This window comes from Eptesicus fuscus, chromosome 13 (genome assembly GCF_027574615.1).
Source record: "Eptesicus fuscus isolate TK198812 chromosome 13, DD_ASM_mEF_20220401, whole genome shotgun sequence".
Classification (NCBI taxonomy): Eukaryota; Metazoa; Chordata; class Mammalia; order Chiroptera; family Vespertilionidae; genus Eptesicus; species Eptesicus fuscus.
In genome coordinates, this window is record NC_072485.1 from 46,315,035 (window position 1) to 46,332,955 (window position 17,921).

Consider the following 17,921-nt stretch of genomic DNA (forward strand, 5'->3'; position numbering starts at 1 on the left):
GATCCCGGAGGTTAAATAACTTGCTTGCAAGCTTGGAAGGAAAAAGGCAGGGAGAGGGAGGTGAGATTCCGAAATTCTGGGGATGGATATTCCTATTCCTGAGAAGGGGACAATTGAGGTATAAAGCTGGGGGTTCTTGAACGGATGAAGACGCTGTCCCCCCGCCCCCCCCCCCACGACGCGGGAAAGGAGGGGCCATCTCTAGAGGGGGTCGGGGTACGGGACCTGTACCCGGGACTGCGGGAGAAAGGACAGCCTCCTAGCAGTCCCTGTCCCGGGCAGGTTTGAAAGCGCAGTGCCCTAGTGACGCCAGAAAAGATGGAACGGTTGCCATGGCGACGTGGCGCACACATCGGAAATAAATAAGCAGTCCAGGCTGCAGTAGCCGCGCCCCCGCGGGACACAACGCGGGGGAGGGTGCCCCTTGGGCCCGGGTCCCCGCAGCCCACGCGTCGGCGCCATTGGCGGAGCCGGAGGGGGTCCGCCCCCCAGGGGGGGAATGGTACCGTCCTCCGCCCGCGCCTGGCCCGCAGCGAGCGAGCTGGGAGTCCCGCGCAGCCTCGCCCTCCGCCCGCGGAGCCCGGAGGCGGCGATGGAGGGAGTCAGCAGCCACCGGACCCTGTCCTACAGCCGCTGGAGCTACGACAGGTAGGGCGGGCCCCTCCGGGTGGCCGTGCGTGGGCGTCCTCGGCGCTCGCCTCCCGCGGGAGAAGCCGGGTTCCGGGGGATGAGAGCCGGCGAGAGCGCCCAGACCCCACGGTGGACTCGGACCCTCGAGCATCCGCAACGTCGGTACCGAGAGCCTCGGATGTCCCAGACCCGAGCCGAGCGAGGGCGTCCTCACTCCGGCGGGGCGGCGCTGTCCGAGTGGGGCGCGGGGCAGAGAGACCGGCGAGCTGCCGCCCACCCCCCACTCGTGGCGTCGGTGGGCGCTGGAGCCGCGTAGAAGGGCGCGGAGGGGCGGGCGGGGCGAGGGGTGGGGCGCCGCTGGGCTCCAGGCCCGCCTCCCGGGTCTGCGCCCCGCGGGACCCTCGGTGGGGACCCGGCTGGCACCCGGCGGAGTGCGGCCCGCCCGCCCCGCGGGGACCGGGAGCTGCTGCGCGCGTGGGCGGTCTGGAGCCGCGCTGCCCACGCGCTGGTCTTGGGGGAAGGAACATCCTTCCTGGTGACATGGGGAAAATGAGGACGTTGGAGTGAGTTGGTCATAGAGCAGAGTAGATTTCTTCCAAGATTTTTGTCCTTTCTACTACTATTTTCTGGTGTGTTAGACGCTACCCCCTCTTTTAAAAATTCAACCAGGATCATAGTTGACAGATTTGTGTTGTGTTGTTTGTTTTTAAAGTTTGCAATCCCATGTCGATCTCCAGAATTCTGGAGTTACCTGTTTGCTCCATGGCCCTAAAAGGTGAGAACTGGAAGAGAAACTTCCGTAACTCGCTGCCCCCTGCTGCTGCCTTTCCCTTCGCTCTGCGAAAACCTCCTGCATCTCTGGCAGCCCTTGTGGAATTCCCTCCGATATTCCCCAAACAGGCTAATTCCCCTTGAACCACCCCCCCTTACTCTCCCCTTGATCCCATCTCTTCTCCATCCCACCTCCCTGTCTTTATTGGAGATCTGTCCTCGGCCTGTAAACCTACTCAGGTTTGTCCTGCCCTCAACCCCCGGCCCGCGAGGCTCAGTGGTTGAACGTTGACCTATGAAACAGGAGGTGATGGCTCATTCCTGGTCAGGGCCCATGCCAGGTTGTGGGCTCGATCCCCAGTGTGGGGCGTGCAGGAGGCAGTCAATCAGTGATTCTCTCTCATCATTGATGTTTCTATCTCTCTAGCCCTCCCCCTTCCTCTCTGAAATCAATTAAAAATATATAAAAAAAAAAAAAGATGGGTGCAACTGGGCCACCTCTTTCTTAGCGTAAAAATATGTTTGATTCTGTTTCCTCGTCAACCCTTCATTGCACAGTCCTAGCAATCAGCTTGCTGTCCCTCACAGTCCCAGTGTGCTTGCCCTTTTGAAAAGCCGTGCTCTCTGTGGAGAGGAACTCTGAAATGGTGGGAACAGTAAACTTAAAATAACGCAACCTTCAAGCTGGTGTTCCGCGATCCCAAATCACATCCATTCACTTACTCAGCAACGTGTGAGTGCAAACTGTGTGTGGGGCCTTGGAGATAAAGAGCTAAAAAGGCATACATCCTTCCCCCAGGTGAGCTCACAGTCGAGGTCCTAGGAGAAATAAGTGGTAGCATGTGCCAAAGGTCTAATACCTGTATGGGAGGAGACTTTTAAACTAAGTTAATTCTATATACTTACTAAACTTTTTCCTGCAAAAAGAAACAAATAAAAGCAGCTGTGAATAGTTAACCGTCACTTTCCAACCCTGTTCTCTGGCTTCTGCTCCCACCACGTCTTTGAACCTGGAATCTGCTCTCCTTCCTTCAGGTCCCCCCTGAAATGGGCCCCTCGGCCTCCGGTTCTCAGGGAACCACTGACCTGATCTGTTTGCACTTCCTCGAAGTTTGTATAAATTCAGTCGTTCAGTGTGTACTCTCTCTGTAGCCTGGCTTCTTTTGCGCAGCAGAGCAATTCGATTTTCTCCCAGGTGGTGGCATGAATTGGTAGTTCATTTCTTTTTATTGCTGAGTCATATTCCATTATAGGGAGGTGCCTTTGTTTGTTTATAGGTTCACCTGTTGGCGGACACTTGGGTGGTTTCCACTTTTTGGCTATTACAAATAACGCTTTGTGACTTCCTGCAGAAGTCTTTGTATGGACGTATGTTTTTATTTTTCTTGAGTACACACCTAGGAGTAACGAGGTCATGTGGTAGGTGTACGTTTAACTTTTGAAGAAACTGTGTAACTTTCCAAAGTGGTCATACCATTTTACATTCCCGAAAGCAGTGTATGAGAATTCCAGTCCCTCCACATCCTTGAGATAACTTAGTCTTTTTCATTTCAGCCATTCTAATAGGCATGTAGTGGAATATATCATGGTGATTTTAATTTGCCTTTCCCTAATGACTGGTGATACTGAGCGTCTTTTCATGTGCTTATTTGCCATCCATATGGGAAGTATGGGGTAAAACCTTTCTCGTATTTTAATTGGGTTATTTTTTTCTCCTTATTCTTGAGTTTGGAGAGTTCTTTGTATATTCTGGATACATGTCCCTTATCAGATTTATGACTTGCAAATATTTTCTCCAAATCTGTGTCTTTCTTTTCATTCTCTTATGTTTTCTGAAGATCATTTTCACTTTTAATGCAGTCCGATTTATCAGTCTGTTCTTTTATGAATTGTGCTCCTGGTATCATATCTAAGAAAACATTGCCTACCTCGAACTGACAGATGTTTCTCCTAGGAAGGAATCAACTAATTTTAGATTTAATATTTTAGGTCTGTGCTCTATTTTTAGTTAACTTTTATGTATGGTATGAGGTTCATTTAAAAAAAAGAGAGAGAATATATCCTATTGTTCCAGCACCATTTGTTGAGAGGACTTTCCCATTTTTTCACCTTTATTGAAAATCAGCTGTCCTTTTATTTCTATACTATGCGTTCTGCCTCATTGGTCTGTTTGCCTTTCATGACACCAATACCACTCTGTCTTGATTGCTATAGCTTTGTAATAAGTCTTGAAATCAGGTTGTTCAGGACTTTCAACTTTATTTTTTCAAACCAGAATGCCTATTTATTACTCCACAGTTGTGAAGATCCCTTTGTAGTAATGCCCAGGGCCCATCCCCAACCTCGAATCAAGCTACTTGGCAAGTAAAATAAAAAAGCTGCTTGGTGCACTGCCCAGTGTGTCTTGGTGGTAGAGCATCAGCCCAAACACCAAAGAGTCACAGGTTCAATTCCTGGTCAAGGGCATATACCTGGGTTGCAGGTTCTCAGTCCCACCTCAGGGCCTGTTCAGGAGGCAACCAATCAATGTATCTCTCTCACAATCATGTTTCTCCCCCACCCCCTCCCCTCACCTTTCCACCCTCTCTAAAAATCAATGGGAAAAATACCCTCTGGTGAGGATTTTTTTTAAAAAAAGTTGCTTGGTGAGTGTGAAGTCAGAACAAGAGAGAAGTAGTGATTTGGAGAGACTCTTTTACCCAAGTCTTGGAGAAACCAGGATGTTCTTCTTTCTCAAAATTGTTTTGGCTATTTTAGGTCATTTTCAACTTCAATTTAATTTTAAATGAAATTTTCAAATTCTACAAAAACAAAACAAAAAAACAAAAAGAACACAACTTGCTGGGATTTTGATTATAGATCAATTTGGGGAGAGTTGACTCTTAATAATATTGGGCCTTCCAATCTATGAACATGGTATATCTCTGTTTATTTAGATCACCTTTGATTTTTCTCAGGCATATTTTATAGTTTTCAGTGTATAAGTTTTTCACCTCTTTTGTAAGATTTATCCCTAACTATTGCATATTTTTCAATAATATTGTAAATGGTATTTTAAATGTTTTATTGTTCAATTGTTCATGACTAGTGTATAGCAATACAGTTGAGGTTTTTGTGGTAAAATATGTATAACATAAAATTAGCCATTTCACTGAGTGTACAACTCAGTGGCATCCATTACCTTCACAACGTTGTGTTAGCATCACCACTATTAACACCTTTTTCATCACAACAAAGAGGCTCTGAACAGTGGCTCTGGCTTCCGCTTTCTCGTGTTCCAGAAAGTTGTTCCTTGTTTCCTTACAGTATTCTGATCACCTGCACAGCACACTGTTGACCTTAGGAAAACTACTGAACGGCTGTGAGCCTCCATTTCCTCATCTTTAAGTTGGATGTAATAAGAGTATGTATCTCATAGCATTGTTGTGAGGATTAAATGTGCTAATGTGTGTAAGGCTGAATAGATGTAGTGCTTGGGACCGTGACAAGCACATAGTAAGTGCCATGTAATTGGTAGCTATTGTTATTTCTCCCTGGCCCACAGCAGGGCTCCTCCACTAACATCAGAACTTTTCTGTTGGATTGACTGAAAGTTAGGCCATTCCTACATACAAAGGTAAGCGTGGTGACTCAGGTAGGCCCTACCTTTGTAATCAGGAGTTCTGTGAGGCGAGTGGGCAGGAAAGCAGGGGAGGCTGAGGTAGGTAGGTCAGGACCACGTCTAGGGAGGCAGTCCAGGGACTGGAGAGGCATGACTAATAAAGACCTGGTGGGAACCAATTGGGACCCGTTGGGTGAGAGGGACACAGTTACAGGGATGAGAAGCAGGGCCAGATGGCGGACTCCAGGGCTGGGGACTTTAGCCAATGCCTGAGGCATGGGTGACAAGATTCAACTTCTCCAAGAGGGACTGGGCCTTTAGCCCCAGTGGGGAAGTCACAAGTAGATCAGGAACTGAAATGGAGTCCTCTCTTAGGACTTGGACCCACAGGCCAACTCCAGTCCTGACTGCTGGGCTCAGAAACGGCAGAGAAGGTGGCACAGGCTGGGGAGCAGCAGGGCAGACCAGAGGGGCGAGGGGGAGGGGGAAGGGGAAGGCAGCCGGCCTGACTGCTGTGACATGTAGGTTCATTAGCAGCTTGTCCTGACCCATCTCAGCCTCCCCTGCTTTTACTGTCTGTTGCTGTGTTTAAGAAGCAGGATGATGTATGAGAAAGAGCTCTGTGAAGGGAGTCAGGGGTCCAGGATTTGATTCTAACAGCCCTTTAATTCCCATCCTGACCTGGGCAAGCCACTGGCTCTCTGGGCCTGTTCCCCCTGCAGTTGAAGGGGCTGGACTGGTAGACGAAGTACTCTTGTAGTTCTGGGGTTCTGTAAGTATGTGACCTATGACCTCAGAGTGTGTTCTATGATTGGAAAGGCCATGGAAGGTTGGGATTGGAGGCCTTGGCCATGGTGGTGCCAACTTAGGGGTTGTTGGCAGGGGCAGCTGAGGTAGCCACCAGAGGCAGGTGATTGGAGGTTCTGCTTTGTTCCAGAACTTTTAGCAGCTTTTGGTGAATTTTTAGCAGCACAGGACCTAGCCTGGGTGGGCAAATGGGGGTGGTGGTGCCAAGGTCATTGGAGGAATAGCTCTAGAGGAGGCGGTGGGTGGGGGCTGGTCTGTCTCCCGTGCAGCTGGTGTGATTGGGGCTCAGGGTGATGAGGGGGAGGGGAGAGAAGTCAGTCATGGCGGTGAGGCAAGGACTTCTCAAGCCCTTTGGTTCTTGCCCACACTGAGGTTTGAAGTCATCAGGCACTGCGGTTCCCCAAGTAGGGTCACTGGAGGTGTTCAAGCAGAAAGACCCTTCAGAAAAGGGTCTTATACACTGAAAACTATATCTGTGACAAAGGTAAAAGGAAGGGCCAGCTATAGCCATAGTCTGGAGAACAATTGATAAGCAGGGGCTCACGGGCACCCAGAGACACCTCGTTCCTTCACTCTGGAAGAGCCTGTGCCTGGATGACAGATAATGCCAGCGGAGCCTGGGTCCCATCCGGGATCCTGGCCCAGCGTGAGCTTGGGAGGGGAGCCCTCCTTTCTGTCCATCCCGAGCATCCTGAGCAGCGGGCTGTCCTGAAGCTGAGCAGGTAGATCTGGATCAGGTGTGTGTTCCCAGTCAGCCACGCGCCCCCCTCCCCCCAAGGCCTTGGGCAGATGATCTGGTCTTGTTTCTCCTTTTTTTTTTTTTTAATTTGCAATATTTATTGTATTTTTTATTGCATTTCTTAATATCCATGGTACTCTTTAATCAAGCGTGTAAACTAATCTACTTAGGCTTTGCCATTCAAAGCTGGGAACATTATTAGAAGCACATTATCTTAAAGTAACAGACTGGAATGATGAGCAAGTAAGTTTGAAAATATAGCCATTATCAGTACCATACATTTTCCCAAATCATAACTCTAACATCTATCCTATCTAATAATAGAGTAACATGTAAATTACCATCACTCCGCTACGCCCACGATTGGGTGGCAGGAGGCTGGAGGGTGGGACTCGGGGTGGCCTATCCGGCCATTGAGAGGCACAGATCCGCTGCCACTGAGGGGGGCTACCCTGCTGTTGAGAGGCGCAGGGGGCGGGACTCCCGCCCCCTGTGCCTCTCAGCGGCCAGATCCGTGGCCGCTAAGGGGGCCTGCCGCGGACACCCAGCAGCGCCTCTCCACGGCAGGGTAGCCAGGTGTCCGCGGCAGCCCCCCTCAGCGGCCGCGGACCATCAAAAGCGTGGGAGCTGGGTGCCTGTCTGCCGCGGCGGAGGCTTCTGAAAGGCCTGGTGCACCAGCGGACAGGCACTCAGCTCCACCGTGAAAAGCAAAAGCGTGTAGGGGACCCTACACGTGCATGATTCAATCATGCACTGGGCCTCTAGTATATATATAAAAGGCTAAGCAACCTTTCAACCAGCCGATAGGTATGATGCGCACTGACCACCAGGGGGCAGATGCTCAACACAGGAGCTGCTGAGCTGTGGTGACTTGGCAGTGGCAGTTCTCGGGTGACACACCCCGGAACCACAGAGGAGGGAGCCCAATTCCGGGATGCGTCACCCAAGAACCGCCCTCCAGCAATCCGGGACCCCTCGGGGGATATCAGAGAGCTGGTTTCAGCCTGATCCCCACAGGCCAGGCCGAGGGACCCCCCCCCCCCCCCGCCGGAAGGACCCCGCTCACTCCATAGACGCCCTTCCAGCCGTGCACCGCCCCAGGTGCTGCTGGCCAGCTGGGGAGGGACCTTGGGAGGTTGGCTCCAGGGCATGTCCAGCCTGTCTCACCCAGTCCAGCCCTGCTGGCCACCTTCTAATTAATTTCCTTTCAGTGTGCACGAATCCGTGCACCGGGGCACTAGTACATATATATTATTCTCTAGATCTCACAAGTTCATTTTACCAGAACTGGGAGAGTATGCTTTCAACCATGAGGCCCGTAGGAAAGACTATTTTAAACATGGAGTGTGCTTCTCAAAAGAAAAAAAGCCTCTTTCCTCCCTCTAATACCGTGCATGACACAACAGTAGCTGTATATGAAGAGAAAGTGAGTTTCAATGACAGCCATCACCAAAAAACATGCATAAATTCCTGTATTCTGAACGAAGAACAACCTAGATGTGTGGTGTGTGTGTTGGGGAGGGGGCGGGGTCTGTTGGTGAGTGGCAGGCCAGGTTGTGGGGAAGTCAGCAGGCTTAAGGCTTTAGGGAACTGCCTGGCCTTGCTGTTGCCAGGAGACAGCTTTCCACAGGTGTGTGATGCCAGAGGACCGCACCAGCCGACTGGAACCTCGTGTAAGAATGAGGGGCACGGAGTTGAGGTCAGGGGGACGAGGGCCCGGCATCTGGGAACCTTGGGAGCCAGGGAGGGTCTACACGAGGGTAACTGGAACCCAGGATTATCATCTCGCAAGGTCACTTTCCTCAGCAAAGACTTAATCCCAACCTGGCTCTGCCTCCAGGCCCTCCCTCTCGGCACTGCAGACCAACCAAACACCACACCAGGAATGCCACGGGCACCAAGAGGGCATTGCCTTGCCCCGACACTCCCTCCAAAGTCCAGTGTGCCCTGGGTGGGACATTCTGGGCGGTGTTCTCTCTCCATCCCAAGTATCAAGAGCAGAGGCAGTGATGGGTTGGGCTCCTCTGGGAGAAGGCTTCCATTGGTGTGTATCCCTAGGTGTGCAACTCAGTGTGTGTGCCAGAGAGTGTGTCTGGGTACGTGCATGCTATGCCAGGGCATGTGTGCACAATTGAATGTATATGGACGAGTTTGGGCACCTTTGCTGGAGGGGCGTGTGCGCCACCCAGTGGCGATGTGGGTGTGTGCAAGTGGTGTGCATTCGAGTGGAGGCAGATGTGCTGGAGGGAACAGGACTCTTAAGTGGAGACGAGCCAGCTCCCACCCTCCCTCCCTCTTTTGCCCCCAGACAGGTGGGAGAGGACTGGGAAAGGGGGTAGAAGGGGCACGTTGCCCCTTCCCCTGGCCCAGGACTAGGCATGATTGGGAAAGCGGGGGTCCTTGGATGGAGGGGCGGAAAGGTACCTGTGTGGCGTCGGTGATGAGTTCCCATGCCGATCCTTCTCCAGGATTTGGGAGCTGGGACCCTACGCCCCCCACGAGGGGCTCTGGGGCAGCCGGGGCCGCATCAATGTTGGATGAGCCCGCGCAGCCTCCGTGCGCCCTGATAGCATCTTCCCCCGTCTCACTTTTAGTGAAACCGGAGAGGCCAGGGACCAGCCCGAGCCTGCGACTTGCGATCTTCTCGCAAGGACGCCACCTACGGGGACCAGAGCTGGGGTGGGCAGGCTGGCGCGGGCGGGCCCCGGCGGCGTGTCCCAGGACCCGGTGGGCGCCGGCTGGGCCCCGCCTGGCGGGGCGGGGGTCGGTTCCAGCCTGGCCCCTCCTGGGCCCCTGGGTCCCGGTGCTGGGTTACGCCTCCTCCCCCCTCCGGCCACCTCGTCCTCCCCGGGGTGTCATCTGTCCCGTGGCGTGTCCTTGGGGCAGTTCAGTCCCATCCCCCACCCGCCTTTGAGGGCTTCCTGCTTGGGAAGGGGCTGGAGGGACGTCAGCTGGACGGTGAGAGATCCCGGTGGGGAAGGAAGGGGAGTAGCTGCGGCTGCGCAGAGCCTCCCTCTGCAGGTGAGTGTGTGTGTGTGTGGGGGGGGGACTGGAGAGAGGGCAGGCCTGAGGTCTGGGGGTCCCCTGGCCAAGCTTCTCACCACCCGACCTGTCCCACCCCAGCCCCTTGTGACACCACCTCCAGCCGTGCTCGAGGAGGCAGCGGTGAGCTCCTAGTCCCTGAGCCTCGGGTACTTGTTGGCAGTTTGGGGATGAAGTTATGACTGGGCCGTGGCCTCGGTGGTGGAGCGTGGACAGCCACTGCGGTGGGTAGTGAGTTTGGATCAAATAGGCAACCTGGGGCCGGTGGGCTGGCAGCCTGTTTTTGCAAACAGCTGAGTGGAACACACGCTCGCCTGTCTGTTTACATATGGTCTCTGGCTGCTGTGACGCTGCAGCTTCAGAGCTGAGGCACAGCCTGGGAGCCTCAGTATTTACTGTCTGGCCCTTTAAGAAAATGTTTGCTCACCCCTCTCAGATATTCCCCAGTGCATGTTCCTCTTTACCCTACACTTGTCTGTTCTCTTCCGCTCCCCCCCTCCCACTCCTAGGCACATTCCCTCTCTCCTCCCCCTGCACCCCCACACACCTGGCTCGCCCCAGGCTGGCTGCTCTTCGAGCCTGGGCACTGTACGCTGAGTTAGCTGTACAGGTGAGTGAGCGGATGGCGAGCACAGCTTCTCTGGGCCCCACATCTATCGCAGCACCTGAGGCTGAGCTGGCCCGTTCTGGGTGTGGGCTTCCTGTCAGCTCTCCCTGTGGGCCAGGCCAGGATCCGCGGACCGCGCTGAGGTCCCAGTGAAGCAGTGGGGAGACACTGCCGAGGGAGCAGAGAGTTATAGGGCACCAGTGTGCCCTGGAGGGTCCCGGGAGCCCCAAGGGCACAGCCCCTCCCCTGCCTGCTGCCCAAGAGCTTCCAGATCCTGGGCTTAGCGTGCCTCTTTCTTCCAAGTTCCAGCTGTTGTGAACAAAGCCGGACCACTTTCCAGTTTCCATTTGCACAGCTGAGTTCTGGGATCTGCCTCCGGAAGGAGAGGAACAGAGGGGTATCCCAGTGCCCAAAGGCAGAGCTGCATTCCCGCTGCGCCGTCACTAGGTGGCGCCCTCGAGGTGCCGGCTCGCTCTGCGTAGGGTGCTGAGTGTTCTGGCACTGCCTGTGTTTCACTGTCCAGCTCCAACCTGAAAGGTTGTGGACACATACACTCTGGACCCCTCCAGGTCCCGTCAACTGAGGCAGCTTAGCAACACCTCCAGACTGCAGTTCAGGACGTTTTTACTCGGACTGCCTGCAGGTGTAGAGATCAGCCATTACCTGCCTGCTTATCCTCCTCTCTACGGCTCCTTGAGAGCAGGGACTGCCTTATTCTCCTCTGGGCCACAGGGCCTGGCACAGCGGAGAGGGCAGAGGTGTGTGTGGTGAAGATACGCCACCACTGCACCAGTGTGGTGGGAGGGCAGCCTTTCCTGTCCAGCCTGGTTGTGGGTGGGGCCAGCACTTTGGGGCTCCCCAGATAGGGTGAGAGGCACCGAGGAGACACAGGCGAGGGCCGGAGAATGCCGCTTGTTTCCAGGGAGAGTTTCCAGGCACACCTGGCCTGGTCTGTCACGGAGAGCAAGCACACGCGGCTCACCGGGGTGGAGACGGGCCAGGGTGGGCTGTACGCCTGTGGTGGCCTTGCCCCAGCTCAGGCCGATCCAGGAGCCTCCTGGTCTAACAGGGGATAACTGTGTGGCTGTGCAAGGGTCCCTGACAGAGACTTCAAGGGCTGCATGTGAATACAGCCACCACCCTCCCCCTCCCCGAACCCAGAACCTGCTTTTGACAGCTCGGGACAATGTCCTCAAGGGACCTCCACCGGCCCAGGTCTGGGCAGTGAGTGAGGTCTGAGGTCGGGATTCTGCCAGGAGGCCAGGGACGATGGGTGGGCGATGGGTGGGCGTCCCTCCCACTGCGGTGCAGGGAGAAGGGTGGGGTTTCCGTCGACTGTCCCCCTGAGTGAGGGAGGCCAGGCCAGCTGGTGCCCTTGGAAAGAGGCGGCCTGAGGAAGCCCCTCCCTGAGGGCTGACACCGACATGCAGGTGCCATTTCCCTGCCTAGAGCAGGCTCCAGGGAAGACTGGCATCACTCACCGGGTAATTACTGGTTTGGGTTCGATTTCCATTCAAAACAGTAATCCCAGCCTGAGCTGGGTGTCAGATCTGAGGGTTGATTATTAGTAACACTTATCAACAGCCTCTCAGCTTCAGGCAATTACAGCTGATCTGCCATCCCTGCTCCCAGTGGTGCAAAGCTGCCAGCCTCTCCCCTGCCACCCCTCCGCCCCTCCGTTCCCCTCTCCCCGCCCCTCCCCGCCCTCCCTCTCTCTTCCCCTTCCCTCTACAGCCAGCCTGAAGGAGGGCAGGAGGCGGGAGCCCCCCTCTGAGTTACTGTCACCACCCCCCCCCATATTGGGGGGCCATGTGCATGCTAGGCACCTGTGCTCCCCAACAGCAACCTTCAAGTTGCACAGTCTTGTAAAATCTGCATTGGATTCTGTCAGAACTGACAGGAACTCATGTCTCCTGGCTCCCTGTCACATGACACCTTTCCAGCTGCCTCGGGCTCCCTCCTGCCCCTGACTCAGTCTGTCTTCCCCTCCAGGCCTGAGACTAGGGTAATGAGGCAGGTACAAAATTTAAGGAACCGCCAAAAAGCTCAGTAACCCAGATAAGTAATATGTTCATACGATAATTTTTAAAAAGCAAAAGAATGCAAAAACATCCCTAATGAACAAACCCAGAAATTTAGTCAAGACAGGCTGGGGGACGTGGCCTCCCTCGCCTCACCCTCATTCCAGCCCTGGAGGACCCTGTCTGTGCTTTAAAAATTGATATTCTATTGAAGATAATTTTGCATTCATTTTGATTTAAATATCATTTATCTTGATCACTGAGTTTTTTGGCACTTTATTAGATTTTATACCCCAGGTGAATGCCTCATTCAACTCACCCTAGTCCTGGCCCTGCTCCCCACTTCCTGTTGGGCCCTGTACCCCTATTCCCTTCAGTTCTCACTCTTTACTGCCTCAGGTTGGGGCTCAGCTTCTGTATGAACTGGGGCCCCACCCTAGGCTGTCCTCCCTGAATGCCCGTTCTCCACCCCATCCCTCTGGACCTGCTTCCTCCTCGGACACCTCCAAGAGGGTCTGCAGGTTGCCATGGTAACTACCCTGGTAATTGGAGGACAGAACACGCTGGGCTTGCTCCATTCCTATAATCATGCCCAGCCAGGGCGGGATAAGTACAGGCATGCCCGATAGAGTCCCTGATGCACGAATCTCAAAGGAAGCTGAGACATTGCTGGACGTGGATGGAGACAGAGGAAATTACATGTACCTGCATCCCTCCCGGGGAGAGGACAGCGTGTGGCTAATGGAAGACTGTGATGATCTGTGTGACAGGGAGGCGAATCGCTGACGTAGACATGGATGCTGGCTAAGCAGCCTTCTGCAGAGGGTAGGTCCGATTCGCTGAAGGGCTTTTGCTTTGCTGAGCAGGAGCTGACAGCTGAGGCACACGGGTCATGGGAGAATGCCCCTGCCCCTGTGCGCTGCCCCCTCCCTTAGCTGTGCTCAGGGTGTCTGAGGGTTAAACATTTCAGAAAGATCCATGTCGAAGGGGGTGCCCAGGATGCCAAGCCCTGTCTGGGACTTGCGGCATTGTCATGTCAAGGCCCCGGCCTGGGCGGCTGGGCCGCTCTGTGCCCAGAAGCCATCACGGTGGGAGGCCCGGGCGTCTCAGGTGAGATGTGTTGGGAGCGCTCTGCCCCACAGCCTCCCTCTGAGGCCTCCCTAGCACCTGAGAGCCGCACACTCCAGTCGCCCAGCCTGGCAGCAGGGCACCCAGTGCCTGCTCTGCCGCTGACGAGGCGGGTCCCTCCCCTGAGCCTCAGTGTCCTCTTCTGGGAAATATCAACAGTAGTGCCCTCCCTCGAAGGCCGTGCTCACCATGAAAGCAGCCACCGTGTAAAAGCGCTCTGACACTGCCAAGTGCCGGGCCGGCCGGAGCGGCATGTCTGCAGGGCTCTGGAGCACAGAAGGAGAACCCAAGGGAAGTGTGCTTGGACTTGGTTTGAGGTGAAGTCATTGCCCACCACAGAGGCGGAGGGACCACCCAGCAGAGAGTGAGCCCTGGCGCTGCAGGTGTGCGCACAGAGTCACCTGTCCATCAGCTTCCTCCAAAGGGCTTCCTGCCAGGGAGGCGGACCCTTGAGGGATGCAGTTGATTCAGCGCTGAGGTCCCCTGATTCCCTTTGCCCATCCTTCCCCCAGGGTGTCCTGTAGCTGAGCCCCACCCAGCCTCCAGGTGAGGATGGGCCTCCTTGGAGGCAGCTGGCTTCACCTGCAGTCGATAGGGCTTTTCCCGGGTTTAATGTGTGGACCAGTGTCCAAACCTGAGATCTTGGGCAGGACGGGGACCATGGAGTACACTGTGCTTGAGAAGGTGGTGGTCTGAGTGTCGGCTTTGAGATGCCCTTTGACCCTGACTGGAAAGTTCCATGCAGTCTGCAGCAGGACAGAAGACACCTGAGAGTTTATGAGAGACAGAGGCGTGAGGTCTCCGGTCCCAGGCAGGCACACGCATACGGTTCCCCACCCGGAAGCTGCCGGCGTTGGAGCTCTGAGACTGTGTCGCAGCAGAGAGGACGGCAGACTGAGGCTGGGCGACCTGCTCTGTCCTTCCTCCCTCTGACTTCCCCACCTGTGTCATGAAGGGTGGGGTGAGATGCCCTTCCTAGCTGACAGTCTCAGCTGACCGTCTGTGGTTCTCTGCTTTCTGGAGGCCAGGGGCATTAACGGAATGGGCTGGGCTGTGCACCCTCCTCCCCAGCCGCTGACCGTCTCCCCACAAGTCTTTACCGGTCTGCTTGGTAAAGGCCTCCAGGGTCTAGTCGGAGTGGGGTCAGCCACGTCCAGTTAGGCATCATTTCCTCTCAGAAATTTGAAATCGAATCCCAGAGTCCTGATTATTCTTCTAAGCACCCACTGAAGAGTGTGGACAGGGTGGACAAGAAGGGGGAAGAAGTGGACTGGATGTAGGGAAGAGGGGACATGGCCCGGACGTAGAGTGAGCGCCTGGTGGCCGGTGAGGCCGGAGGGCTGGCAGGACTTGGGCAGAGCACCGCAGCTAAGCTTCTGCCCTGAGGCGGCGGGAGCGGCGGAGGGTTTAGGCAGGGTCCGAGTCGTAATCAGATGGGCAGTTAGCACGCAGCTCGCTCTGGTGCCAGCGGAAGGGGGATTTAGAGGAGCACGTTGGAGGCAGACACCATCCTGCTGCCCAAGATCTGGGCGGCAGACAGGGCTGCCCGACCTCGGGTGTGGGCCTAGCGAAGGGGGTGGTGCAGTTGAGAGCTCGGTAGGTGACTCCAGGAGGGTTTGATGGCTGTCTGCGTTGGCAGAGAAGGTGGACAAGAAAAGCGGGAAGCTATGGTGGTGCCTGGGGGGCTGGTTGTCACTCACAGAGACAGAATGTATAAGATCGGTGCTCAGACTCACGGAGGCCCCAGCTGCGCACCTCAGTGTGAAGTGCCGTGGACATCCAGGGCCATGTGTCCAGAGAGCACGTAGATGGAGGGGTCTAGATTTTAGGAGAGGGATGGGCCCATGATGTAGCATGGAGATCCTTGATGTAAGGGTGTGGGAGTTGAAGCCCTGTGAGGGGGTAAGATCACTCAGGTACTCTTTAGGTGGAGAGAGAGGACAAGAAACTGAGGACACAAACGAGGAAACCCTAGATCTCCCATCGTCCCTCAGATGGACAAAGTGTGTGTCCCTCAGCACAGAGCCTGCTGCGGAACCCTGCCCAGCCCAGGGCTGGCCACAGAGTGCCAGTGAATGCGGTCCTCTGGCTGAGGTCCTCCAGGTGGGGCCTTGATCCTCCGTGCATCTGGCTTTGCCTGGGTTGCTATGGTAACCACAGATGCAGGGATATACCCTCTCTGTGTCGCTGTGGAAATTAGCAGCTGGGTGTCCCTGAGTGGCACGGCTGCTTAGGCCTTGGGGACTTAGTCTGACCCTGAAGGGCCTAGGAGGGAGACTGTGACCGGCAGAGAGGGTTTCCATGTCCTAATGAATCCATGTTAGTCTAACGCAGGGGTCCTCAAACTTTTTAAACAGGGGGCCAGTTCACTGTCCCTCCGACCGTTGGAGGGCCGGACTATAGTTTAAAAAAAAACTATGAACAAATTCCTATGCACACCGCACCTATCTTATTTTGAAGTGAAAAAACAAAACGGCAGAAACCCCCGCATGTGGCCCGCGGGCCGTAGTTTGAGGACGCCTGGTCTAATGATTGCCACGGTGATGGAGGAAGACACCCAATGGCTTGTGCTAGCTTCGGGACTGAGCCCAGGGAGACAAGGACCTGCACCAGCTCCAGGCTGTGTGTGCAGCCCGAACAGGACCGGCCCCCAAACTCTCCTCATCCTCTGGCTGCCATGGGGCCTAGGATCCCTTTGCTTTCTTTCTGGGTTTGCGCCCTTTTGCCAAGACCGGGATTTTGTTCCCAGGAGGCACTCCCCGGCCCATGGGATCTCAGCATTCAAAGCAACAAAGGAAACCTGGGCCCCTGAAACGGGGCCACCGAAGAGATCGGTAAGCACTCAACACCCCCACCTTTAGCCCATGGACCCCGCCTCATGTCCACTCCACCCCCACCCCCCCAATGACCTCACCCCTGAGCAGTTCCAAGGCCTCCCCTTCTCCATCACCACAGGGGGTCCCGCCTCGCACACCTTCCAAAGCCTCGGCTGCCCACAGGTGAAGGAGGAGGCTTTGCTCCTCTGCCTGCCCCGGACCTCGGGGGCTTCCTCCACACAGAGGGAGGCCTCTGACCTTGGCAGCTCCGGCTCCTGCCCTCAGCCTCTCCGGTGGGCTCCTCCTCCCAGCCTCCACCCGCCCCTGCTTCATTCCCACAGCTCTGGTCACTACCGCCCTCATTCTGGGCTGCCTGCCTGCTGTCCTGGGCCCCACAGAGGGAGCACCCGACGGAAGTCCCTCCACCCCGATCCCACTTAACTCCCATCTGAAGCGGCTGAGACCGGGGCCCTGCAGGAGGCCTTGAGTGACCACGGTCTGGCCAGGCAAGGGGCAGGAATGCTGAGGTGAGGCAACACGGGCGTGGAGTCACCCCTGCTTTTCCTCCTCAGGAGAACAACCAGGAGGAAGTACTGGAAGGAAGGAAGGGAGATCGCTCGGTGAGCTGGCTGGGGAGAAGGGAGCGCTGGCTGGGAAAGGCCATCCCGCAGGACGCTGTGCAGGGAGGTGGTGGGCAGGACGTGGGCGTCGTGGTGCCATGAACACCATGTGTGCTCGGGTGTGTGTGGAATGGGGTCCAAGGGAGGGTGTGACCCCTAACCAGAGTCTGCACTCACTGTGGCTGTCGTGGCCTTGGTTTGTTCCTGCTGGATCCTCCTGTGGCCCCTTTGCCCTGACTTCAGCCAGGTGATGCTCAGGCGAAGGCCCAGAGCCCTGGGCTCCAGTCCTGGGACTCTCAGCCAGCCCTTCCCTGGACCACGGAGGGAATTCCTTCCCACTGTCTGGATACCCAGACCTGCATCCCACTTGCCCCACCGGCACCCCAGGCCTGCATTCTACAGTCAGGAGATGGGTCTCACCCGGGACTCCTGGAGGGGACCTCATTTGCACTCTACTGATGGCAGGGTGCCTAGGATGTAGTTTTGGCCCAAAGAATGGGCAGAAACAGCTGCCCTGTGAGGGAGGGGGCTCAGCCCTGTGTACAGATGAGACAAGATGACGGGGTCCCCTCTCCACTGCACCATGGCTGCTGAGGGTCCCAAGCACCTGTGGATTCTATCTGCCTTTCCAGGGACCAGGCCAGAGAAATAGGGGGGCATCTCGGGCTCTGGTTTGCCCCCTCAGGGATGTTGGTCCTGGGTGTCTGGTGGGGTCTGTGATGAGGTGTCCTGAAAGGGAAGCTGTGTGCAGAGCCATGGGTCTCAGGTATGGCCCCATGGCCACGTGTTCTCCTTTTCTACGCACAGCCTCATGGGAGGTGTGTTGTATCACTTGAGCAACTTCAGAGACTCTTGGGAAAGAGGAGGGGGAGGAGGAGGAGTGCAAGTGGGAGCCCCAGGTGGACGGCTCCTCCGCTGTCTGACTCCAACGAGGCTGGGAGACTGCAGCGCATCTGTCTTCTGCAGCTGGTGCACCCACCCTCCATACACGGTCAAGGTTGCAAGCATCTTTGAGATCTCACATACAACCCCTCGTCTGACAGGAAAACCGAGGCCTCAGGGCAGGGTCACACTGCAAGTTCATGGCAGAGTCAGGACTAGGAAATAGGCCCCCGGCCCCAGGCTCATTCTCTGCACTG

General features: G+C 55.6%; 1 protein-coding gene across 1 annotated transcript in view; it reads left to right on the forward strand.

Annotated features, from left to right (window-relative positions):
- The first annotated feature begins 409 nt into the window (after positions 1-409).
- The window catches only part of TUB (TUB bipartite transcription factor), a 73,317-nt gene continuing 55,805 nt past the window's right edge, over positions 410-17,921 (forward strand). The window contains exons 1-3 of the transcript XR_008557977.1: positions 410-648; positions 16,096-16,180; positions 16,504-16,689. The gene's annotated coding sequence lies outside the window, so the exon portion shown is untranslated. The remainder of the gene's footprint in view (positions 649-16,095; positions 16,181-16,503; positions 16,690-17,921) is intronic.